The sequence below is a fragment of the Stegastes partitus genome, unplaced genomic scaffold (genome assembly GCF_000690725.1).
Source record: "Stegastes partitus isolate 25-593 unplaced genomic scaffold, Stegastes_partitus-1.0.2 Scaffold984, whole genome shotgun sequence".
Taxonomy (NCBI): Eukaryota; Metazoa; Chordata; class Actinopteri; family Pomacentridae; genus Stegastes; species Stegastes partitus.
The window spans coordinates 141,022-168,705 of record NW_007578715.1 but is presented as its reverse complement, the minus strand read 5'-3'; the positions used below and the strand labels follow the sequence as shown (position 1 = coordinate 168,705).

General features: G+C 40.9%; 1 protein-coding gene across 1 annotated transcript in view; it reads right to left on the bottom strand.

The window, feature by feature from the left end:
* Positions 1-25,559, bottom strand: part of LOC103366829 (cadherin-6-like) — a 98,499-nt gene extending 72,940 nt beyond the window's left edge. The window contains exon 1 of the mRNA XM_008294669.1: positions 25,505-25,559. The gene's annotated coding sequence lies outside the window, so the exon portion shown is untranslated. The remainder of the gene's footprint in view (positions 1-25,504) is intronic.
* Between the last annotated feature and the right edge of the window lie 2,125 nt (positions 25,560-27,684).

Genomic DNA, 27,684 nt, shown 5'->3' with positions numbered 1-27,684 from the left:
AGCGGAGAAGTCATTAGGACGTCTTTGTGGCCACGGACACGAGGATGGCTGACTTTGAAAATAAAGTTTGCTTTAGAAAGCTGATTTTCTGCAAGAGTTTTCTAGAGGAAAGTGTATTGCCTGAACCTGCACGAAGACTGGTTGACACGACTTTGCCACTCGGAACAGTTTGCGAATAAAGCAAGTGTTCATGTAATGTGTGAGAAGTCGGCGAGTCAGCAACATGCTCGAGCAGCTCCAACGATCCATGCTGGTTTCGGCTTAGGATGAGGGTTAGGGCTGTCCAGCAGCTGGCTGAGGTGTCTTCTAGTTGTCGAGATGTTTGCTTTCAATTACAAGCACGTAACAATCACAGCTGTCTCGTTAGACTTGAGTTGAAGTGAACATCAGTACCAACATGTTGTGCTTTAGGGCTTTTTGCAGGCCTGAAAATTGCCCTGCTTTGAAATAGTAGGGATTCTACACTAACATTTTCCTTTACTAAAGTCCTCACAGCAAACAAATCATTTAAAAAAAAAAAAAAAAAGATCTAAAATGGAAAGTTCTGAACCTCTGGCTGAGGCTATAAGGTAAAAATGTTTGCATTGCAGTTAAAATGCATTTATGGAGGATGTGTTTCTATACTTTTGTTGAGTAGTTCACAAGCCAGACTACCGCTGTTGCACTTCAGTGCATTTTAGCAGCATATGCATGAACTAGAGATGCACTATATTCAAGAACTGACTGATGGGAAGACTTTCAAAAGAAATCAGTGAGTGTTTACAGTCTTACATGAAAGTAAACTTGCTATGTTTAATTTGAAGCAGTCTTCTTATTGTGCACGATGCACATTTTGAACAGCATGGCCGCATCTACAGTAAGTATTGTAATATGTTAATTCTGCGATAGGAGCAACACGATGTTCAGTATCAGCATTGGCAATCAGGCAAAATCCCCCCAAAACAAAAACAAACAAAAAAAATCCAATATTGTGCATCCCTAGCAGGAACAGTTTTGAGAGATTCGAGAACAAACTGGCATATATTTCCAGCCAAGACATGTAGCTGAGTGATGCATTTGTCCAATCTGGTTCATGGGGGTGTCTGAGTAAACTGTCAATCATACTTCTACAACCTACTTTAAATGACATCTGTCAAAAGCAAATGTCTACCGAGCTCAACCAATACAACAACAATGACGCAAGCTGAAATAGTGCTAACACAAAAAAAAAAAATGGTGACTTCAGGTTCACTTCGCCGCAGAGACTTAAAAAAACGCAATCAGTCATCCACAGCCGCTCACGTGCGAAGCTCCATAGGCTGCAGTCGACACAATACAGCGAGAATACCATGGCCTTTTCAACTAAGCATTCTTAATAACTAGGTGGCTTGTATGAGTTGATGTGTTCGAAACAGCAGTGGGACTGTTATTAGAGCAGTCAGGACTCATACAACAGTCTACCCCGGTCTGGAACAGCAGGCCGGGCCAATGTGATATTTCCTCTTCAATCTCTCCTCCTTTGTCTTTACAAACAGTGATAAATGTTCATGACCTTCAGGTGACAATCACAGCACCTCTCCTCCTCTGTTTTCTCCATCTCCTGCCTCTCTCCTGATGTATAGCTGTGCATGTGTGTGTGTGTGTGTGTGTGTGCGCGCGTGTTTGTGTGTATGTGTTGCCACCTTGCAGACAGCCATTGAGACCTCTGACAACTCCCAGAGGACCAATTAGAGGTGAAAAAAAGAAAATGTCAGCCACCAAGCAGTGTGTGTGTGTGTGAGAGAGAGAATCAGTGTGTGTGTGTGTGTGTGTGTGTGTGACAAGTACAAACCCAGCCACCCCTTTCCATCAGAATAGACCAGCCATCTGAAAGCAGCCAACAGCATCCACACCGCCTGTCCAGTTTTACCTCACACACTCTTGCTGTCTCCTGTACACGAACACACACTGACACACACACACACATATGCACACACTCGCACAGCCGTCAAATAGTCCAGTCCCTGGTCCTTGGGAGTATGAAGTCTCATTATGAATAAACCATAAACGAGGTGCAGAAGCTGCACCTTGACTTCAGACACTTGGCTACAAGTTTTTAAAAGGGGAACTTTTTTTCCTGTTACTTTTTTTTGTGATCCACATGACATCGGCATGAATCATTCTCTTTATTATAGAGCCGACATTAGTAACATGGAGGCACGGCGTCATTTAGCTGCTCAGTCAGTCAGGCGGTCAGTACATGTATGTCTTCCTAATCCATTTTCTGGTCGGCCTGTCAGTCAGTCAGTCAGTCAGTCAGTCATCTAGTTAGGTATTCAGTCTGAGGGAACAAGCTGAGAGAACTCAGCCTGTCAGTAACCCAGTTTTTGGCTTGGTGTATGTAAACATCGTAACTGGGTTATGATTATGAGAAAACCCAGATAACTCTCATTTAAAACAAGTCACATCGGCAGACGGCAAACGTCTTCCTGCTTTCAGTAACAGTTTCCATATCTGTGAATTCAGACATATTTCTGTCAAATAAATACGACCACATCTATCACTGCATGCAGACTTGGAGTGGACAAATCCATCTAAATCACATTGTCATTTCTTATAGAACAGCAAAAAGATTGAATGACATTCAATTTTTTAATGCATCATAGATAGAAAAGCTATTTTATTACACTAATGAAAAAAATATTTAAAAACCAAATTTTCTACGACACATCTCAGCCCAGTGATTTGCAGCTTTGTCCATCATCTGCCATTTGACAAATTCGTATTGTGTCCCTATAGAGTATGTTGACGTGATGAGATCATATTTATTTCTGGTTCACTGTCAGATTTCATCGGGGTCCTAAATCAAGAATGTCTTCAGTGAATTAACATGCTGTGTGTATGCTGAAAATGCAGTATGCAAAACGTATGAGGTGGCAGCAACAACTGATGGTTTTTTCCCATTTAGTGCATCATTTAGTGTATATTTTGTTTTAGTCTTCACCACGTGTTCTCTGTTGTTCACCAATAGAAGAACAAAGCACATCATGGCAAATCCAAAGACAGTCCATACAGTTATTCTTCCCATCGAGGGTTCAATATTTTTGTTTTCTTTTTCAAGCTTTTGCAAACACAAGACAGACAGTACTGCACACACTACTTTCTGGTACAAAATGGCAAGCTATGATTGGTTGGGATTCAGCATGTAGAACTGTCGACTCTATAATCGCCTAATCTGACCCAGTGACCATGTAACCAGACAAAAATGTTGTGTACAGCTAAAAAAAAAAAACTTACAGGATTTGTGCAAATCCCAATTATACCACATGGAGTCTGTGCAAGGGTCCCACATAAAGCATATTTTATTTTTGTTTGTTGCAGAGTATTATTTTGTAATCTTACAGCAATTTCAATTGAATCCCAGAGCTGCAGACTTCTGACCTTTCTGATTTCTCTAAAAGATATCCACTCTAGGTCAAATTTCAGGACTGTGGATAAAAAAGCCGTGCTTGTCTGTGCTTTGCCTCAGAGCGCTGACTTGCACGACAGACAATCAGTACACAACAAAAAGGAGTACACTCCTGTGTAATATCGCTTAAATGTCAGAAGATGCAGACTTGTTCCACCTCATATTATCTGCATTACATCTAAGTTGCTTTTATGTAAAATGTAAAGCTAACAATTTGGTTGTTAAAAATACGAGCTCCACAGTTACGACGCAATGCAACAAAAGTAAACACACCTCCTTTGTGCTTCACCATCAGGACTATGCATTCACTATGGTGGTCCTGGCTCAGTTCAAGGCAGCCACATGTGCCTGGTCTGAGTTGAACACATTTATTTCGGTCTAATCTGATGACAAACACAAAGAATATGCTCCCAATACTTCATGTTCTTTAGAAGCAAAGAGCAGCTCTGTTTTGGATGCCATCCATAGAGATTGACGTTAGGTTTTTCAGAGCGGGATTGTACAAGTAGCACGCTGTTTGTTGCATCATTTTTAGAAGGACAACAACTACGGCTCTGATTAATGGTACTATGACTTTTTCTAAATCTACTCTTTTAGTTGTTTCTCCTTGATTTTTACTACTTTCAGTCACTGATCATTCTGTATCTGTTTCCATCTTTGTGAGGTCTCGCAATTACATTTTTCATATCCCCGTGGAGTTTTTTCCATGATGCTGACATGCAAAGCCCATAGGTCCAGCCACGAGAAAGTTCTGACGAGTTCCACCTCACTTCATAACCATGTTTATGCAATATAGCTTCTGTGACCAGAGGTGTTATTCACTTTTATTGCATTTCTATTTTGGAGTCTGTATTTTCCATATAGTCTCTCTACAGTGTTTGTTGTTGATTGTTCTCTACTGTTTATCTTAGAAATAATGCAAATATCTATTTAAAATCACACTTCTGATGTACAGTGTAGTATAGCTGTTTAACACCAAGGCGGCATCATGCAAATCATCTTTTAATCAGACATAGATATGGAGTAAGGCTCCACCTGCACGAGGTGTACACAACGGTGGAGTTTCTGTTCTGTCTCTCAGACCTCATCTTGATCTACTGGATACTTGAAGTCAGCCTGGTATAGCTTTGGGTGAAAATGACATTGTTTGTGAAAATCTCTTCAGTGCATGTGCGGCGCTGCCCCCTGAGAAGCTGTGAATTTAGCTGCAGTTGGCCAACAGATAGATTTTCAGCACTTCATCATGAAAACAATCTGGGCCCAAACTGTTTCTCAGTTGTTTTGACGCCGCTACGAACAACTATAAAAATCGTTTTATAAGTAAGTCCCTTAGAGTTCAGCCTTCAAACAATTTTGCCAGGTAAGTATGAAGTTACAAACACAGTCACCTGACGACGTTCGGCTGGTAATGTGCACATCAGGCGTTTTGAAGAGAAAGTAGTGAGCAGACTATCTATGTACATGGCAGCACTTAGGGCCAAAAACTCTAACGACAAACACCTCATATTGCAATTATGTTGACAGATATTGCAATAGGAATCACATATGGTAGGATGTTTTCTGCATTTCTTTTCCATTGACACAAATACAAAAGTGATGTGATTTGTGCTACATGATCCTTTACATCTGGAGAAAATGATTTGGTGGTGGGGCATCTTTGTAGCTCCACAATGCTTCATTTATATATGTTGATCATATATTCTTTTCTTTATCCCTAGCATCCTTAGCCAGTCAGTTTAAATGATCACAGTGGTGAAAACTGTATTTCTATTCTGCTTGGCTGGTTGACATAGCAAAGTCAAATGTTGAAATGCTATCAGCTGTTGACATTTATCCTTGCACATGAACCAGTGACCTCCAATATGGCTACAAAAGGGCACATTACATCACATTAAAGCCATACTGGAAGTGAGCCACTCCCGCCCATGCAAGCTAAAATAGAGATGATACGTGCCGTTTACTGATTTATTCATTAAAATATTGACTGCTACTGATCATTTCCCTCACTTGGGTCATAATCATAGACGGTTGCATTTCCAGACACAAACACAAATACCTGTGAGCTTGGGTGTGTACCTCTGGTGTGCTCAGTTATTTCTACAGCTAAAGCAGGAAAATAACAAGAGGAAGAAGCAGCTGCATGCGAGACAACGTGACCAGTCAATTACATACAGTTGCTGAGGAGTTCTTTTTCTTTCTAGGGTTACGAGGAACCCTGTCATCTACAAATTACTCTTATATATAGTGTTAAATGATTTTCCCAATTGCATTGTTGTAAAAAAAATTTAATCACATCACATTTTTTTGGCTGAATAGTTTGTTATATTTAGGGAGTGCACCAGAGTTACAGGGAGGTGGCTTCACAGACAGTGAAGATCCAGAATCCTGTCTGTTGTGTAGCTCAGGCAAGACACTGTTCTGTATTTCTGTATTAAACCAAACCGCAACCTTTCCCCAACCAGAGCACTGACTCCTTCTTTCAAAATGCTGCTGAGAATTAGTCGTAACATAAAAGTAATTTCAAGAACACAGCCGTCTGGTCAGTCTCACGCTGCTCAGCAAGAGTGTCTTTAACAATGTCAGGTGAAAACGGATTTTTAAAAAGAAAACAGCTTCCGCATTGACGCTGATGAATACGAATTAACAGTTCTTTTGACAACCGCTCCAGCTATGTTAGCTATTCAGCATTCATTGTGTCCAGGCAGTCAGCTCGTCAGCCACCCAGACGGGCTTTGCAGGCCTCTGCTACAAAGCTGAGATCAATAACACCAACACATCACTGAGCACAGCACACAAACACACACAGGAGCAATGATATTTGTGTATGAAGGGCATCTAATGGGAGACTGTAGGTGGTCTGAAGGCCATGACATCACAGCCTGACTCAGTGCTCGGGCTGTAATCAACAGTCTTATTATCATTCACACTAAAAGTCCCTCTTTGCATTTCTTTCTTTTCGATGAGAAACTGGAGAAACCTATGAAAATACTTAATGCAGCTAACCTCAGACTGCTGAGGCTTCATGCTGTTTCCGGCTGATCTTGAGCTTACATTTTGTGGATTTTACCTTAACTTATGATTGCCTTGAGTGTCCAGTGTAAAACTTAAGCTGCTGGTTCTTTAACCTAAACCTATTTGCTTCTCTTCTTTTAATGTAAAACACGAGCCTCAAATGTAACAAACACGTGATAATGACACGCCAAATTCTCGCTAATATTGCATAATCATTCAGAATTTAGCATCATTTCACAGAATTTTAATCAAAAACACCCCTTTGTATCTAACTGAGTCATCGCTTCTCTCTTTGTGTCTCTGTACGATCTAATTCTGGTCTCAGAGTCGCAAAATCTGATTACATTTTGTATCATAGCAGAACTATGTTTTTATAGTTTTCTTCGCCTCATTCTCCTGCAGCAAGCTGGAACTTACTTATTGCTGACTGCAGTGGCAAATGGGGAAAAAACACACATTGCTCTGACAATGACTTAGAACCATAATTGTCTTTTTATATTTTTACTGTAAGCCACAAGGGGCAGCAAGTGGCTGTTCTTGTTGAACATGAAAACATACTTGGATTCACCAAAAAAAACATCCTATGACATAAACTACTGTTTCTTCATCATATTTTTTGTTTTATATAAAGGTAAGACTGAACAAATACGTATAACATGATTATAACTTGGTAAATGGTCTGCACTTATATAGCGGTTTTCTACCTTTGCGGCACTCAAAGTGCTTTACAACATATTTCTCATTCACCCATTCACACACACATTCATACACCAATGGCGACAGAGCTGCCATGCAAGGTGCTAATCTGCCATTGGGAGCCATTTGGGGTTCAGTGGACACTTCGGCATGTGGGGGGAACCGAGGATCGAACCGCCAGCGTTGCCATCAGTGGACAACCCGCTCTACCACCTGAGCCACAGCCGCCCTTAAACTTAAAGTTTGGTTTGGTATTTGTGTGAGCGCATCTATACTATATGAACTGTATAAATTGGGTTTTTTTCCCCCTTTACATGCTTCTAAATATAGTCAGAAAAGGACTGAGTTAAACAATAGGGAAAGCTGGGACAGGATATTTGTCCAAACAATCAGGCTTTGCGACTAAACTGCATGCACACACCGTTTACTTCCTACTTTAGGGTAGGAGGAAGCAGCTACCCCTCTTCTCCCCTGACATGTTTAACCAAGTGTATTCTTTGTGAATATGGAGCTACTGACTAAATGCATCATTAATTGCTTTTGGCACATCAGAGTACACAAAAAGAAACTCTGTGCTTCTTCATACTACCACACAACACAATCACCCGCTTCAAAGTAATATCAAGGTGTAGAAGTCTCATTTGTGTGGCTCCGCTGCTTCCCACCTGAAGGTATTTTCAGCTAATGTCTGCAGCACTAATGCAGGTTTGATGTATAGCTAGATGCACCTCAGCAATCATCACCGCTGCTTCAGTTATCTGGAAGAAATGTTGTTTCCTGTGCGGGGAAAATTACATCAAACCTTTTGTAAACGATGCAAAATTAGGTGGTAAAGTGTCAGAATGTAAAGTACAAAGTAGTACCTGAAACCGGCCTCATTTATTTATTGTTGAGCAGAGTAGAGAGTGGAGAGAGAGATAAAACGTGTGCACACGGAGAGCCAAAGACGAGCCTCATAAATGGCATCCTGGTAGTTTATATTCATTTACTTTTCTATTAAATGGTTGCAAATACTACCTTTTTAGCTTTACCAGAATTAGTGATTCTTCTTCAGTTATCTTTACAACCAGAAATACTGCAACTAATTTGGATTCGATGTTAAAATCAAGGATAGTAATTCTGACGGTTAAAAGGCTAGCATGCAGCATTTATATCAAAATAGCAGAATCATGAAGATATTTGTCAGTAATTATACAAAACACCAGGTAGTTGTGACAGTGTGGTATGCAAAAAAAAGCACCTTCAACAATGTTAAAACAACTATTCTATTTGCCTGAGAAACTCTTCGTGTAGCAGCTTGACTTGAAGAAGACATGTGGACTCTTTAAATTGTATTAGAATGCATGATGGGGAATATCAGTGTCTCATCTTACTAACTGCAACCTTTTCAACATTGGTAGAACAGGTTCAGTTGTAAAATGTGAAAGCTTCCTTCATTGCTCCCTATGGACTCATTTTGATGTGCGAGAAGCCAGAGTTGCATCTAAGCAGAAGTCTTGAGCTGCTCACTGGGAAATTATATTATTATTTTGCAGAATTTTCTAACTCTGGAAGAGCTTCTCCTATTACAATGGCTGACAATAATAAAATAAAATGCTGAAAGATGAAACAAAGCTGCAATGATTAAGATTTTGGAATAACGAGAGCATTTATTGTAACACAAGAGGGCTTCCACCTATAGAAAAAGTACGCATTGATTCCGTCTGTTGGATGTGTAAATTAGCGACTGTTCGCCAACACGGTAACCATAGCAACTTCGCAGCATTATAATGCATTAAATATTGCGTTGGCCGTTCAGCTGCCCCCGAGTGGCCACATCAATGAATGCATCTTTAAACCCAGTCAGCTACTTCAAAGCTTTAAATCGACTCTATCTGCGAGATGATTACCCCGAGAGCCATCGAAATACAACCGTTAAAAACGTGGCGGCTTTGAATAGCATTATTAAACATCTCTGTGATCTTCGCTCAAGCTGGTTCATTCACTACGGAGGGTTCAGCTCGGGTCTCGAGGTCACCCAGTGTTTTATAAAAATCAATGAACTTGTTGATGGGGTTGCTCACAATGTGACGGTGGGGTTCGTGACTGGAGTCAGCCAACTGGCACTGATACCTCGTTGCACACTGGGACGGTCATTAGGATGAGTTTGAATGTGGTTCTATTTAGTGCTGTTTACAATTAGGGTCTCTACCCAAGACACATGTTGTCATCTTAAAGCCTCCATTTCCACCCCTTTGGTGCAAACACGTGACTGGCATGTGGGGGTGGGGATGTACATAAAGTGACCTACATGTATGCTATATGGAGTAGTAATTTGGACAATGCAGGCTAAATGGATATTAAGATCTTGTCCGCATGAAAACGAAATGCTATGCAGGCTTTGATGTGAATGGGACATAAACACTTGATCTAAAGCTCTCTATGCTGAGGCCATTTACATGCAGGGCTTTTAACCGGAGTGTCGCAGGAACTGACAAAGCACACAACAGGACATGTACATCGTGGGTCATGTAATCCCTGCCCCCTACGCTTGACCCCAACACACACACACATACATACTCGCATGCACTCATTGGGTGACCCATTCCCAGCAGTTACAAAGTCCCAACCAGCCTAATCCTCGCCCCCCCCGAACCTGAGCTGCTTTAATCTCAACAAAGGGGAGATAATAGAAGTCGAAATGTGTGTGTGCATGTGAGAGACGGACAGAGAAAGAGCCAGTTGGTTCTACGATCCATCCAAGATCCACTTTAAGTTTTACAAGTGTGCTCGTCATGTCTCAATCTGCACTTTATGGTTGGACGTGTAAGCAGGAAGGCCTTCACGAGGATATATTTAAGTGTTTATGTGTGTGTGAGAGAGAGCTCTGATGACTGTTGCCATGTGCATCAACAACAATTAGTGATGGATAGTGTTGTTGGTACCAGATGGTACTTTAGGATTTACAATGTTATGTAACCACAGAGAGAACTTGGGGAGGAGGGGGGGGTCAGCAGGACTGAGGAAGATGAGAGACCTGACACATCATGAGCAGCTTTTATCGCACACCAGCAGCCCCAAAACACAGCAGGAGAGAAAATCATTGACCTGAAATCCTGTGAAGTGACGTCACAGGGCCTTCCTTTGGTAGGATGGAGGGCACTTTCTTTAGACAGAAAGAGGAGAAACTTTTGAAGTCTCAAAAGCACAGTCGCAATTGATTTTGCATGTCCAAGTAATGAGGCTTATTCCAATTTTGATCAAGGGGATGTAGTGTTTACAAGTGGGACATAAATCTAGTTATCCATATCGATGTATGCATGATAAATGATAAATACTAGCATCATGGTTACTGTAAACGTTCCAGCAAACGGTGATCCTAACCTTAAATCAATTTATGGCTATTGAAAATGAGCCGACTTTGGCTTATAGCGGGCTTAGCACAATTAAATTCCAACATCACATTATGGATTTGGCTTATCCACCTTATTGCCAGCAAACGGGAGACGAGAGCAATGGGAAATATTAAACGTGTCCTCCTCTCTGACCGATATCAGGCTATCACTGTCACAGCCACCACATAGGACAAAAGAGCAGTGAAGATGCACAGAGATGGCTGGTTGGACAGGGTTGACAGGATGGAGTTCACTGACCCCAAGTGAAGGGAGTTTTTTTTTTTTTTTTTGTATGAGCAGGGCATCCTTTTACCGGCTGTGCGGCACAGATGAATCATTCATAAGACCCGTGGAAACAACAGTACCAGCACTAATTCCGTTACCAATGAGAGCAGCCAAAATGTTGTACAAACTGAGCAGTTGTGGGCAGCGTCGAGGTTGTTTACTCTGCATCGCCTCAGGTGCATTGTCACGTACTTGTCAGGTGAAAATAAGACTTCAAAACCCTACATATGCCCACATCTCAGCACAAATCCCTCCTCTAACAAGGTGGACATACACATGGTCTTTTTATGCTCTTTAATGAAGTATGTGGCGAGAAACCAGCTAAACCGCATGTCTAAAGGTCAAGTCATGCTTTCCACGTCCGCGTGTCCACAAACCTTCGTCTTCTGTCTAATTGGATGGGTGGATTTGTTTTGGTGGACAAACCAGTGTTTCTTTTGAGGAAAGACTGTATGAGGAGAATGTCCATCATCCAGAATTTTCAGATTAATCATAAACTGACTTGTAATTAAAGTTAGTCACTGCTGGACTTTGGAGGTGCTTTGATTTGTACATGTGCTTGATGGAGGGACGTTCTAAATTCTTCAGAAATCCTAGTGCTACGTTACTTTGTAATGCATTATTCCAACACTGGTTGTGGGAGCTATTCATGTTACCCCACTAGGCTGAAGCCCATGTGAGCTCAGCTGGCAGCAGTGAGGAATCAGGACAACATGTATACTAGGGCTGGTACCAATAGCAATTTCTGATCTCGGGACATTCGGTCCCAATTAATGATGAATATCCCGAATATTAGGAGGTGCCGCGGCTGAGCTGGAGTGAGCGTGACGCAACGCACAGGCCGCATTTGGCTACACAGATCAGCTTCTGTGTTTAGGTTAGCGGTGACGGCTCCGTTTCCACGGCGGCGGGGATATTCGGAGATCCAGTTTGATATCCAGATTCCAGCACAGTGAACGAATAGTCGGCTATTCGGCTATTCGGGCTCAGCCCTAATGTATACAATTGTTTTTTTTTGGAGTGCTCCAGTTTCTCAATCGCACATATCAGTTACAGAAGTTGGACTGTGGTTTAAAAAAGCATAAATGCTTAAAAGAGATATTTAAAAAATCTGGTTTTAACAGAGATACTCAAGAAAAAACGAAGAAAAGATAGGTCCTCAGATTTAACAAGGTGTAAACTGCAAAAATAACTTAATCAATGACTGATGAATGATTGGCCAAGACATCAATAACCAGTCAATCAAATGATAACAACAACTGATTTACAGAATACAGTCAGGGCATGAAGACCTTTGTCAAGGCTCCAGATTAACTTTTCCACTGGTATCAGTAGTGACTGGGGCTCCTTCAGTTGGTCAAACCAGCACATGACTGAACAGTTTCTATAGATACTGTTTCTAAATATCCACATACCAACTATATCTCCAGTATTTTGTACTGCAGTGACCAAATATAGAGACAAATAATGACATATCTGCAAATGTCAAACCAATTTTCACCAGTAACTAAATGTTTCTGACTATAAAAGAAACAGAGGGAACAGGACAGTCCAAAATTATGGAGGCTATCACATAAATCATGTGCGTCAATCAATTTTACATTACCAGAGTTTGCAGAATGAGAAATATCACTACATTTTTCCCTTTATTATTCATTTTGCTATGAAATCGTCTCCTAATATGTCCTTCCTGAACGATGTGGAGTGTTTGCAGAATGATTCTCCTGATCACTGCATATATTTCCTGCATATATTGTTTGTATATTCACTCTTGTCCAGTTAAACGTCTCATGTTGGTGTCTTATGCAGTCTAAACATAACACCCTATTTGTGTTTTTTCTCTTAGTTTTCCCTCGCTTTAGTCCCACAGTCGTAGCAACGTCTTGTGATTTTGTTACAGTGACCTCGAATAAATACGATTTTCTTGCAGCTTACGAAGTTAAGAAACTTAAACTTTTCGGTCTCTGTGTTAGACACAGCAGCGAAAACTTTAAAGTCTTGTCACACATTTTACTAAAACCAAGACAAGAGACAAATATTTTTTTTAAAAGAAAAACTAACATTTACTTGTTAAGGTTTTGACGGGAAAACTTTGTGTACTAAAAAAGGCTTTGGCCTGACTGTTCCCGAGTAAAAGCTTGTTTTAAAGGACTGTGATTTCTTATTGTGTGCGACTGTTTACGACTGTCTGTAGTGGCGCTCTGTTTGCAGTGCTTTCATTCACAAGGACATTTTATCATGAGAACTCCTGTTTTATGGCTGCCACAGAGCTGAGAAACAGCAGGAACACACATACACAGAGACAATGCTTTTGTCACTCTCCTCTGGAATGCAGCAACCCATTACTATGCAAATGAGCAAGCATCTACCCTTGTAAACTGCTGTGTGTGTTTACATGAGTGTGTAAGGAGCAATGATACGGTTAAGAGAGTGTAAAAAAAAGATGTACAGGCAAGGAAGGGTTTGGTTTAAAGAAAGCCTCCAGTTGAGATGAACATCTAAGATCATCCTCTTTAATTTCCCCACTTTAGCAGGAAGATGCGTCTGTCTCATCCGAGGCTTTTTCTATACATTACACCCTCGTCCTCACTGCGGGATGCAGCGTAGTTTCCTCAAATCTTAATCTCTTCTACAAAGAATGAATCTAATTTGGAGGCAGTTTAGGAGTCTAGTGAGACAAATTGACTTGTTCCAGAAACCACCATCAAATATTCATGTTGAGCCAGCTTCAGCTTCCGGGCCAATCGTTTCTATGTCAAGTCAAAAAGTGACTAATACCGAGCAACTCTGGTGACCAGTCAGGCTCATAACCAGCTGATAATGATGTAGGAATGTGAAGCTGCGTCTCCGGAGCTGCAGAGTCGCTCCGTCTGTGTCCACACAGGAGGCATTCAGACTGGATATTGAGCTGCACGTCTACCTGCATTTTGTGTAATAGGCTCAGAGTTTTTCCAGTCACTGTAGCTAGAAAATGCAGGAAAATACACCTTATGCATGAAAACCCCACTCCCATTGAGGGGCATACAGCATTAGTAAAACTCAAGCAGTTATGCCTCGTCCATAAACAGCTGGTATGTGGTTCATTAGACGCATGTGAGATGGAAAATTTAAAAAATCTGAGATGTCTTTTGTGGAGGAATGCCATTCTATTTTGAGGGTAACCTGTAAATACTGAGGAAAGGAATACACAACCAACTTCTTTGACATTCAATAGGGTCACTACCAATAAACACACACATCGCTGGAGGTTTATTAGGTGCACATACTCAAAACTAATGCATTCCTGCAATAATTCCCACCTTTAGGAAAGATGTAATTTTTTTATTACGCTGTTTTTCCAAGGTTCTTATCTATTTTTATGTGAAGGCTGCACTTGGTTGAATTGTATTATTTTTAACTATATGGTTTCGGTGTTTCTAAATTGAGAGATATTTCTATGAAAACACTTGTATGTGTCGCACATTAGCTCCAAAATACAGACAAACAATTTCACAAATAAAAGCCTGCACAATGGATCTCCACATATCAAGGGTAACACGCAACAACGTATCACGGTGCTTCGCTTCACATCATTTCATGCATGCAAACATATAAACCTGTCAGCGTGCAGCAAACATGATACGCTGCTCCAGGTCATGAATTGGATGAAATTGTTATGGATTTTCTAACCTGAGAGAGAACACCAGCAGCGACCTGTTTAAAACGACATCTTCTGTTGTCACCTTCATCAGCCAGCATTTACAAATAAGCAGAGTTTGAACAGCTAATGAGACGTGGAACCACAACATCTGTCAGTTTCATCTCCATGACAAATGCTGCCTCTTGCGTTAAGATAAAATTTCACAGATGCTCTTGTTATTAACACATTTCACGGTGGATCTGTAGAAAACACAGATTTGAGCTTTAAGAAACCAAGTTTCTCTTGGGCTACCTGTCCAGATTGGAATTCACCTCTCAGCGGATGCATGCTGGGATAGCCCCCCCCAGCCTCGTGTAAACCCTGAACACAATCGGTGGGTATCGTAAATGGACGGATGGATGAAGATCAGTGAGTGAACGGTTCGCTGCTTTGGTGGTGGGTGGCGGCTAAAAGAGGCTGTCAGTGCATTATCTAACAGGGAAGTATATATTCTACACAAGGCTATGGAAAGTGGAGAGCACTTGGTTTTCTGCGGTCGTCGATCGTCCTAAGAGATTAAAGCCTTGTTCTGACTCACGTTAATAACCTCACAAAAACCACAGAACAACTACCTGTCAGGTGAAAGCCCTCAAACAAAGCTAAAATATTCAGAAAAAATTACATCCGCAACGAGCCGTATTGTGACTTAGACCACAATTATTTAGAATGTCTGTCATCATTTCAAAATAAGGGGTAATTAACGCATTACAGACATATAAAAAGGGACTTGTGGTTCAATTTCTACTGTTGTGGGGAAAAAAAAGATGTAGTATTTTCTATTTAAAGAATCACAGAGGACTACACTAAAGATGAAAACTGGGCCAGAAAACAAGCTTTAAAAAAAGCAAAAGAACTGACAACCCATCCAGAGCACAGTAATAAAAGCTTCATCTGAAACACTTTTATTGTACAGTTTTATCACAGCGGCCTTTCCAATCCAATCCAATGAAAGTAAACCATAATCAAACGAAGAATAAAACAGCTTAACCTGTCTTTGTGTTTTCTTACCAATCAAACTGTTCTCCGCGGCACCTGAAGACAGCTACAATTAGTTAGTTTGTGAGAGAGTCTGTTAGTTATTCTGTTTAAACTATTCTTAGCTAACCTATAGGCTTCGCCTCGCTCGCTCCCGCGTCTCCTTTGACCGCCAATTAAAGCAGACAAAGCCTGATGATGAGAAGCACTTCACACCAAACAAATGAGATGGTTACATGTGGGGAGAGAGTTTCCTGGTGTTTGCCTTTGTGCTTTTTACAGCCCGTCAAACAAGACGTAAGTAAATAAGCGGGGTTAAGAGGCAAAGCGTCCTCCCTGCTCGGTCATCTCCCGCACGTCTCTCTCGACTATCAAGCGTTCATCTTTTTCAAGTGTCAGTGTGAAAGTTATCACGGGTTATCTGAATGTTTTCTTCCTGCTTGTGTGCCATTTTAAGATGAAGCACCATCATGACTTCCCCTCTAATTTCCACCATTTTCCACTCAGATGAATCTGTCCAATAAATCTGTCTTAAAATAGAAAAAAATATCTTTTCTCTCTGAAGCTGAATTTCGTCTTTCTGTGTGATGCAGCCTCCATAAATGTTTTTTCTTTCTTTCTTAATGCCGTTTTAGCAGTTCTGGTGTGGATTTAAAATGCAATGCTGTTGACACTGAGTTATCATATAAACACAGCAAGACTTTAAAGGTAGATACCAATAAAAATAAATTAAAAAAACAAGTCCAAACCACCTGTATTTGTGTGGCTGTGGTTCAGGTGGTAGAGCGGGTTGTCCACTGATGGCAAGGTTGGCGGTTCGATCCCCGGTTCCCCCCACATGCCGAAGTGTCCTTGGGCAAGACACTGAACCCCAAATGGCTCCCAATGGTAGATTAGCGCCTTGCATGGCAGCTCTGTCGCCATTGGTGTATGAATGTGCGTGTGAATGGGTGAATGAGAAACATTGTAAAGCGCTTTGAGTGCCGCAAAGGTAGAAAAGCGCTATATAAGTGCAGACCATTTACCATTTATCTGTAGGCTCAAAAAGTGGAAGTAGAAGTTTCACTATTTCATGAAGGACGGCAGCAGTATTTTAAAATACAGTGACAGCAGACAAAAAAAACTTCTTCCCAATTCATTCACAATTCCAAACAACTTCCTCTGCAACACATCTAAACACACATCTGGGCACCGTTGTCTTCACCGGAGTGGTATATATTTTAAGCCCGAGCTGTAATATCTTCTCTGAACAGCTGCTTTAGAATTTTATATCCCAAGCAAACTTTCAAAGCAACCTTTCAATTTTATTGGTGGCAAGTTTTCAGCACTCAAAAGACAGTCTGTTGGCAGTGCTCCCATAAAGCTGCACTAAGGTTGGACAAAAACATGACTTCAAATAAATGCTCATGTGGCTCCATGTCTGTCTCTATCTAGAGTATGCAGAGCCGCTGGTTTTATGCAGTATTGGCACTAACTGCGGGCACTTGGAAAAAATGTTGTGTCAATTTTTGCGAATATGAAATAATCAGAAGATATCCCGCTGATGATTCGTGACATTATAACTGTGTCGCACTGCATAGAAGATATATTTTATGCATTCTCTTTCTCTCGCCATGGTTGCGCTGTTCCCATTGAGGTGCAGGACGTTACACTGCAGGGAAAAATGAGCCCACAGCGAGTGAAAATGTGACAGTAGCGAGAAAAAAAAAAAAAAAAAGTCCCGAGACTGTTTGGAGTTCAGAGGGTTGAATAATGTGGCCATTAGATCTGCTCCTCTGCCACTTCAAGATTGTTACTGTTTCAACAAAGTGCACAAGGTTGCAGAACAGACCTTAAGATCGCAGTTTTGAAGCCAGTTGTGACACTTCCTCGGTTATTTCCAGAGTTTCGGTGGCAGCGTGTGATAAAGGCTGTGGCCCTCAAAGCTTAAAACGTCTTCACGTTAGTCGTGCAGCAGCAGTGTGAATACAGCAGGCAAAGCCCCTGAGTGAAATTATATACCGTGTTCTCATCATGTACTCGCATTTCCCCCCCTTTCACAGCTAATTTTCTCTCGTCCATTTTTCTTTTCAACAAAGTTCTCGTCTTTGTTACCTCAGGTTAGCTATCAGACACTAATTAGATAGCTTGCATGTTGCTGTAGCATAAAAAAAAAAAAAAAAAAAAAGCCCCTCATCTGATTTCAGTCAAAGTGGTAGAGCAATCTTGAGAATTTCGACATGCTGCCACTTCTTTTCATTCTCTCTGACCCAGCTTTGATGAACAGCGATCTACTGTATTTGCAAACACAACACACTGGGCCCAGAGAGCTGTAATTGGAGGAGCTGTCAAGCCAGCTGAGAGGAAGGCTGAAGTTGTCTTCAAACAACAATTTAGCAGCTCTCCTCCAGACAGATGCAGCTGAACACCTGTCAGAGGAAAACTGTTTTGATGTGAATGCTTTTTGCAGTGTGTTAAAAGCTGCTTCTATTCACATGCACACCAATTTGGGTTCTGCTGTTGCCTGGAGATATGGACGAGGAGGTGATAGCTAACTGCTACGCTTGTCTTATATCGCGCACATAAAACATTCCTTCGGCCTATGCTTTCCATGTGATTTTTTTTTTTTTCCCTCTCCACGTGATGATCAAAGGTCTACAGGTTAGAAAAACAAACCCAGTCAGTGTTTAAATCAGCAAATTGAGCGGAAAAATGTGAACAGGAAATGTGCTTTCCACGGAAAAAAACGATGATCAAAAGGACACCAACACACACTCGCACCTCCTTTTTACAGCCACACTTTCTTCTACTTAATCCACTTAATGTATCTGACGATGCACCTGGACAGAATCAGCGTTATCACCTTCTACACACTCACCACACACACACACACATGCATACAGAACACAAAGACTATTGTCGGGGCATTTGTCGGCCATCAGGGTAAATTAGCACACAGAGCAGTTTGGGGGCTTCATTAGCATTCAGAGCTTCTATAATTAAATGTGTGTGAGTGGCTGGCTGCTCTGTCAGATGGCATCATGTACTGAGTGTTTTTTAATACCATTAACATCCATTCCGACTGATATCTGATAACAGCAGTTACGGCAACAACATTTCTCTCTATGTCTGAAAGAAGCAGCAGCTCCCTCTGGTGAACTCCCCAACGACGTTGCAAAAAAAAAAGATGCAATCATGGGCAGTTTTAAAATGTTTTCTACAACTTACATTTGAAGTATTGTAGTAAGAGATATTATGTCTATTCCCCGAACATTATAAACAAGCTCGAGAGGTTCACTTGTCTGAAATTCTTACTTTCAACTTTTCCACTAAAGCATCTGCTAAGTGTGGTTGGGTTAAGCTGATTGAGAGCGTATGAAAGCCTGATAAAAACAAACAGCATGCCGGTGCTGAATACACAAGGCTGAGGAGTGTCGTCACAAGGTGGCATTTTTACGCAGAGCTGCAATAAACAAGAGGAGAAGAAACCAGAAACAAAAACCAGCTGATTGCAAACTGACAAAAGAAATTCAGGAACTGCTTTCAAATCGGGAAAGCTGTAGTTTTTCCTTCATGTCTGGTGAGGATCAGCCATGTTTCAAGACAACAATGGAAGTATAAACAGCTGATAAGTTGCATTTTTAGGATTGTATTTGAAAAAGGTGTTTCCATCTTCCATTATGAGCAATAAAGGTTTCAGAAAAAGCCAAAAACCACCTCAAACCAGGAGAAAAACTTTGGGTTTTTGCAGAACTGTGTGCATTTTGCTGTTTCCTTTAACCTTTTCTACACTGATATCACAAAAAAACCCAAAGCAATATACACTTGTAGCACAGCTTCTGTCTCTCTGCATTATACCGTGATCCATGTAAAAGCTGGATTTCATCATACAAAATATTTCTCCATTCATTTAACAGTTAATACAAAATAATCTGTAAGTATCATGATGTCAAATGATAGAAAACGTGTGGAGCTTGCATTGCTCTGAAAGAAACCGAGACATATATGTCTAGCCCTTATCATGACCAAAAGCTTAAAACTAAAGGTAGTGAAATGACTAAAAAAAACAGTTTATGTGGGGTTAAAAATCTAAGAATTTAAGATTGAGAGAATACTGTGGTTGGTTAATTACTACCTAACCTCGTTTTAAAGATGTAAAGCTATGCCTTAAAAAATGTCTCTGAACTCTTCCGAACGAGCCCAAATAATCCTGGTTTTTTATTTAGTGCTTATCAATTCACCACAGGGGAACTCTCCTCCCCTGGTGCCTCAGTCTTCTGGAAAGTTCACTGCTAATAAAATTGAGGCCATCATAACCCTGCATTTCTTCATCCTATCCTCACACTCATCACTGGTGCTGGTGCCACACCGTCTTCCAGCACATTTTTCAACACAATTTCTTCTCTCGTAGGTCTGCTCGTGTTGAGCCTTTTATACACTTTATTATAAAAGAGTTTAAGTGGTTTCCAGGTGCTGGCTGTGAACCTACTTGACAAACAGAAAATATCTCCTCTATTTTTAATTTTTTAAAAGCCATCTAAATGACAGCAGCAATTGTTCAACTGTTCATTATGGTTGAATTGTCCAATGACTTTCTGTTTAGATCTAGTTGTGAAAATCTTAAATATGTTTTTATAATATATCCCAATTTAAGAAAAGTGGACGAGGTTGCTTAAGTTGAATCGCCAGTGATGCCAAGCTGCACATGCCAAGTGACCTTAATATACCGTCATCTCTGCATGACTGAAAAGAATAAACTGTACTCTCTCTCCGTAGCGAAATAAATAATAAAAATATCAGTGTTTCCAGCCAAATGGAAGCTGCCCTCAGTCAGTTTAATAAACACATTAGGCCTGCTTCCAAGCCCTAATTTGGAATGACACACTAAAATACTTGCTCATTCAGGCTTTTCTGGTCATCTCAGGAGCATTGCTATACTTAGATCCATCCTGAGTTGCAGCGATACAGAGGATTACATGCTTTTATCTCTCCTTGCCTCAACTGCTGCGGTGCCATGTTTGTTTGCCTTAACCAAAAAAAAGAGAGAGAGAACGCCTCCAGTGTGGTGAGAGCGCTGAGGCAAGCTTTTACCTACAACAAAGGGTAGGGCCACATATCTCCCCCACTCTCTGATGGCCTCACTGATTTCTGTAGTGATTATGTGCAAATGTTTCCTCTGCCCTGTGCTTGGGGTTGTCTCCCTGAACTTTTGACTGCTCAACAGACTCCATAGTGCACGACTGACCTGGCTGTGACTGAGTCCAGGCTAAAGACTAAAGGTGACTGAGCTTTTGCCATCTTGACTCTGTGGCTTTGGGACAACGAGCAGTTTGTCACCAAAATCTCTCTCTATTTTTTTTTTTTGTTCTTTAGGTTACCTTGCATGCTATTTTATTTTATCCCATTTTTTCATTTTGCTATTTCCTGCACTGTGCTCCATTCGTCAATCGCCATATTGCTCTTTTATTCCTCTATGTGAAGCAATAAAATGTTTTTAACACAAAAACCAAACCTCTGAACCCACCTCTGTAGCTGACAGTCTTGAACTGACTGATTTTTTGTTCTTTTTTATCACAAGGTCGAGAACGAACTTTATTGCTCACTAGAAAAACCTTAATGTGGTATCTTTGAACTGATGTGAAATAGAACAGTAAAATCACTATTTTCAAATTCTCGAGTTTTGTTTAACTGAGTCATGCTTGCTTTATTGTTTTATCCTTTATGCTTTTGGTTTTTACATACATTCTGCAGTTTTTTGCTGCACTCCAAGATTATTTCTGGCATTGCGTTGAACCGTGAACTGTAAAACGTGCCTGTGTTAATCACAGGGGAGATTGGCAGAGCAGATTATTGATTTTTCCACATTGTTGTGAGCCCACTACAGCTCTATCGCCTGTCAGAGTTTACAGAAACATTTCTGTCACCGTGCACCTCCAACAGACACGCAACGGTTCGCTTTGGGTTACAGACAGTTGAGGTCGAGGTCAAGACCACCCTGGATTTGTGTCCAGTCTGAGAAAAGCAGTGTTGCCTCAGAGACTGTGCTTAAGGAAACAAAGCCCCCTATTGTAGTTTTGAAAGTTGACCATTATGGCCACAAACAATACATCCTGGTACATGCTGGCACTGAGGGACAAGCTTTCAGAGCTGACTCTCAGTCAGTGTCAATCTCCTCCAAGTGGTTGTGCTTTTAATAGACTAACTGTTTAGTCTATATAGACGGGCTCATAGCTACACAAAAAGCTAATCATAAGTAACATGCTGCAAGTTCATTAAAAAAGACTTAACATAAGACTTTTTGCTTCTAGTAAATCTGGCATATTTACATCTACCAACAAACTGCTGGGTAAATGCAACAATAATTTAAACGCCTACTTTAGATGAGAACATTGCTTGGTACATTAAATGCAATTTCTGTGAGTCCAGGAGTTACAATAACCTCATTATGTGCCGACCAGTCAGCAGTCTACTTCTGGCTCCGGCTCTTTGAAAATTGTAAGTGATGGCCTGCTAGGCTGCGCTGAGGTCACATCTGAGTCAGTGAGGAATGTCTAATGCGAGGACTGATGCAGACCTCGTAATAGGCACGATGGATGCCAGTGCTAAGAACATTTCTAAGGCACTTCCATGCATGCTGGGAAACCCCAGATTCCTACAAAGCATAAATCAATGGATCTCAATGAGGGGTCTGAATCACCAACCAGAGCTCTCTTAAGGATTTCCACAGTTTAATTGCAAGGAGTAAATTTCATTAGAATGGAATTCCATTAATTTCTAGAGAATGAAAACCAAGTATTACATTAGAAACTGAAGTCTTTTTTTTTTTTTTTAAATCAGGTTGATGCTTGTTACAAATTCAAGTCACAAAATATTTTCCTTTCAGAGCTATCATTTTGTAAAATAAGCAAGAAAATAAAAAACCTGCCTCATCCTCCTTTAACAGCTATGGACTCCAACTCACCTCAACGGATTCATTAGTATTCTTTCAGTGGGGATTTTTTTTTATTTTATTTTTACGCTGAATAAACACTGCTTTCAGAGGCTAAAATTATTCAAGCTGAAAATTCATGAATACATATTTTGCCATGAAAGTTGGCCATGAAACCATCAAAGTGGCCTTGACCGAACTATAAACATGTGGAAAATTGGATTTCAGTTAGTGAAATCCAAAATTGCTGAATGTAATGCAGCTTTACTAGCCTGTCACGTTTTAGCTCAACCACATGTCATTCTGCTCTAACAACTATGAGAAGACTGTAGGTAGATACAGCTAGCCTCTGCCCTTCACTTACACCGAATAAACACGGCTTTTGGAGGTGGAAATTACTCACACTGAAATTCATGAATGCACATTTGGCCATGAAAGCTGACCATCATGCCCTTAAAATGGCCACAATCAAACAATAAATTACATTTCAATTAGGTTTATCCAGCATGTAATGCAACTTTACTGACCTGTCGTGTTTTAGCTCAACCACAAGCTCCAACAGCTAAATTGTAGATACTGTAGGTAGGTGTAGGTAAGCTATGCCCTCCACTTACACTGAATAAACACTGCCTTGAGAGGCTCATGAATACAGATTTTGCCATGAGAATCCATCAAAATGGCCAAGCTCAAATAATAAACGTGTAGAAAACTGGATTTGTTAAATCTAAAATAGCTGATGTAGTGTAGCTTTCCTGGCCTGTCAAGTTTTATGTCAACCACAAGCTACTCTGTTCCAACAACTACGAGATTATTGTAGGTAATTAGGTGCAAGTAAGCTACGCCTGTCCATTTACACTGAATAAACACTGCTTTTACAGGCTGAAATCACTCAAATTGAAATCCATGAGTACATATTTTATCATGAAAGGTAGCCATCAAACCATACAGTGGATTTCATTTGGTTAAATCCAAAACTACTTTGAGAAAATTGTAGTTACTGTACATTACATGTATATAGGATATAGGTAGGCTATGCCATCCACTTACACTGAATTAACACTGCTTTTAGAGGTTCAAATTACCCAAATTGAAATTCATGAATACATTTTTTTTGCCCTGAAAGCTGGCCATCAAACCACGAAATTAAAACAATAAACTGGATTTCAATTAGTTAAATCCAAAACAAATGTTATGCAACTCCATTGCCCCGTCGTGTTTTATCTCAACCAGAAGCTTCAATTACTATGAGAAAATTGTAGATACTGTAGGTAGGCTATGCCCTCCACTTACACTGAATAAACACCGCTTTCAGAGGCTGAAATGACTCAAAATGAAACTCATGAATACACATTTTGCCACGAAAGTTACTCATCAAGCCATCAAAATGGTCACAATCAAACAATAAAGCTGATTTAAATCCAGATGTGCTAATTTAATGCAACTTCACCGACCTGGTATGTTTTATCTTAACCACAAGCTGCTCTACTCCAACAACTATGAGATGATTGTAGATGATTAGATATAAGTTATGCCTCTCATCATACCCTGAATAAACACTGCTTTTAGGGGATGAAATCACTCACACTGAAATCCATGAATACATATTTTACCACATCAAACCGTCATAATGGCCTCGATCAAACAATAAACGTGTAGAAACCTGGATTCCAATTAGTTACACCTAAAAATAACTAATGCAACTTAACCGGCCTGTTTTATCTCAACCAGCAGCTCCAGCAAACTAAAGAGAAGATGCTGAATATTTATCACATCGCCTTCACAATCAACGCCGCTGCCTCCACAACTGCCCAGATATTGGAAACCCCACCCATCTGGCTTTTTCCAAGCAGGTCAAACACAGCAGCCTGTTCGACCCAAAACCCGCTGCCACGTCCGTCCAAGCTGTCCAGTCTGAGATAACACGCAGCTGCATCCAGTCCAGCCTGACAGAAGCTCCCATTAGCCGGGCACGGCGAGTCAACACAGCCGACAGACAGGTGAAAAATACATCTCAAACACAACACAACAGTGAGCAGGAGGAATTGCATTTCCATGTAAATATGATGCGAGTCAGGCAAAATGAGTTTGACACTCACTGTCTCACTGATGCTACAGGAGAGGTGGGGATGTGATTGTCTCTATAACTATATGTGCTCTAATTAGAGACTAACTCCATAATGGTGGGGAAGGATGGGAGATGGAGGGAAAGAGAGAGAGAGAGTTGAAAAGACAAGAAAATCAGTCGGAACAGATCAGCATCACTCCATTCTGCTACAGTCTCCCTGTAGGTTCCTCTCTCTGTGTAGAGAAACCACAGATAGGAGACAAACGCCATTTCCTTAATGTTACAAGCTTTTTTTTTGGGCACTAATTAAATATTGTTCTAAGTATTTCCTTCACTCAAATGGTCTCAAATTCACCACAAAACCCACTCATTTCTCACAGAAGGAAAAAAAAAGAAGATAGAGAACTTCATTAACAAAACGTAAATAAGCGAAAGTGTTATTTTTATTTTATTTTTTTAAACGTGTAACCCAGCTTGGCTTCATTTATTAAAAAAAAAAAAAAAAAATTAAATATAAGGGGTTCCAACCCGCCGGTAAAAGAGACTTCCTCTAATTCTGAAGCACAAATTCAAGAAAAAAAACACGAATTAACTCATAAAACCGCCACTTTAAAGAAAAAAAATAGCATAAAACGTGCTAACTTTTACTCAACTTACAGCCTCGAACTTCCGTGTGTTATTAGCGACGAAATAAAGACGCAAAATACAAAAATAAATTAAAAAATTAGGTCTCGTTTTTCCAGCGTGTCCCCAAAACTGTCCCGAAAAGCGGTTCAAGTGCTTCATAAATAAAGTTACGAACTGCACAAGTGAATATTTCACCTCACTTTTCCACGTTTTAAAAAAAAAAAGCAGCCGAGCGGTGTTGCCCTCCGTCAGCACCGAGCCAAACTGCTGCGACTAAATTAAAAAATTACGCGTCTCCTGCAAAGCTCGTGTGTTTTAGCAAAAGCGAGGAAATTATTTTTAAAAAAGGGGGGAAATGTTTTAAAGAATTAGAAAATAGGTGGTCTATGAAATGTGAAGCGGTAACAAATATATATATATATATATAATAAAATAAAAAAGAGCCGGTGACACTTACCGCCGTGCGCCGCGGATGGAGCTCTCCCAAGAACCAACCCACAGTGAATAACGGAGACGGAGCGCTGCTGCTCGGTGTGTCCCCTCTCTCACCACCGCACTCCCTCTCTCTCTCTCTCTCTCTCTCCCTCTCTCACCCATACAGCCTCAACCTCGCTCTACCAGCCCCCCCCTTTTGCCCCACGGCCGCCCTCTCTCTCTCTCTCTCTCTCTCTCTCTCCCTCCTCCCTTCTCTCAACACCAAATCAACAAATTGAGGAGTTGAAAAGGCTGCTGATTGGTCATTACGGTCCCTTCGGCGATTAAAGGGACACGTGGACGCGCACATGCACACGCAATGTGTGTGTGTGTGTGTGTGGCTCAGTCTTCACAGACACATTTCAATCAGCGTTATTTTCAGAAGGAGAAGCGTTATTTTAAAGCCCCCCCTCCACCTCTTTTTTTTTTTCCTTCCAGAAACCAGGAACATATGAAATATCTGCGCTGTTTCTGATTGGGTCTCAATAAAAGTCCCAGCAAGGTGTGACAGAAGATTTTCTCAGAGGCACAATGTCACTTTAAAATTGGAAAGGAGATTTTTAGATAATTAAAGATGCCTTACTTGCTTTTGTGTGCAGTCTGCCTTCACAGGGAGCCCAAACATCCACCGAGCTCACTGTTGGGTTTTGTGAAGCTTCGATCAATATCTTCATGGATCAAAATATCGCGTTCAGTTTCGTAGGAGTCACTACATGCAGCTGATTGTCAAAACCTACTGTACAATCCCTGACACGTCATGCAAAGCTTTGTAAAGCTCTCTATAGGTGGCCTTCGACTGCTGCAACTCCAGATAGGTGGCGTAAGGAAGCAGCGCTCGGAGCATTTCTGTGCACAATCTAACCTAAAAAAACATAAGAAATAGTAGTTTTTAATAGTTTTCCAAAGCTGTCTGTTGGTGGTTTTAACTACAGGAACTCCACACAGGCATGAGTTGACCTTTCTGTTTCCTTCCTCGTGTAGTATTCGATGTCGTCGACCTCGACCTAATAAACAAGATTTGTAGTGATCTGACGTAACCCGGTTCTATGAGCATGTAGGAAATAGACTAATGTTTTCATGTTAGTCTATATGATGCATTGTTTTCCTTGGAGACACGTCTGAGTTATTTCAGCACCGGGAACATCTGTTGTGTCTGATGGGGCAGGAGATCCCAGCCGACACCTACAGCCTGCGGGCGTCACAGAAGATTTTCTTGGAGGCAGAATGTCACTTTAAAATTGGAAAAGAGTCACACGGTTATAGATAATTAAAGGTGCTTTTACCTGTGTTTGTGCAACCTGCTCATGGTGCCCTCAAATCCCCAAATATCTACATCTAGCAAGTTCAACAGGACGTCTCACAAGAACAGAAAAACAGAACAGGAAAAGTACAAATCAGCAATATTGGACCACCTGCAAACGACAGAACCGCATCATGGACTGGGACGACACAAGAATCATAACATCAGAAAGCAATAAACATAAAAGGTTCATCAAGGAGCCCATCGAGATCAGAAGACGACATGAATGACGGATGAAGGCACCTTCATGCTGTCACACACCTGGGACTCCCTCCTGCAGGCACCAGCAGGGGGCGGGGCCAATCTGACAGAACTGACAGGTCTGACAGATTGGCCACGCCCATAAGGAACACCAAATAAATGACACGTCACGGCGATCAGCTGACGCCTCTGAGGAAGACTGAAGTTCCAGTCGAAACATGTCAGGTTAAGAACCATCTCCTAAAATTTCTATTGTCTGAAAAGAAGAAACCTAAGTACTCCCCCAAATGTCTACCAAACTCACTGTTGGTTTTGTGAAACTTAAAGATCAATAAATAGCAGTTATCTGATGTAACTCCACTTCTTTGAGTACATACAAATACAATCATTTAGGGTTTTTTATATTAGTCTATTGCATGGTGGTTCAGTGGTTAGCACCGTTGCCTTGCAGCTTGAAGTTTCAGGTAGGACGCCTGGGATCTTTCTGCGTGGAGTTTGCATGTTCTCCCCGTGCAGCATGGGTTCTCTCCGGGTTCTCTGACTTCCTCCCACAAGGTCCAACAGCTTGTCGAGGTTAATTGGTGATTCTAAATTGTGGCCCCTTAAATCTCCAAACATCCGCTGAAGTCATTGTTGGTAAGTTGCGAAATAATTCGGAACAG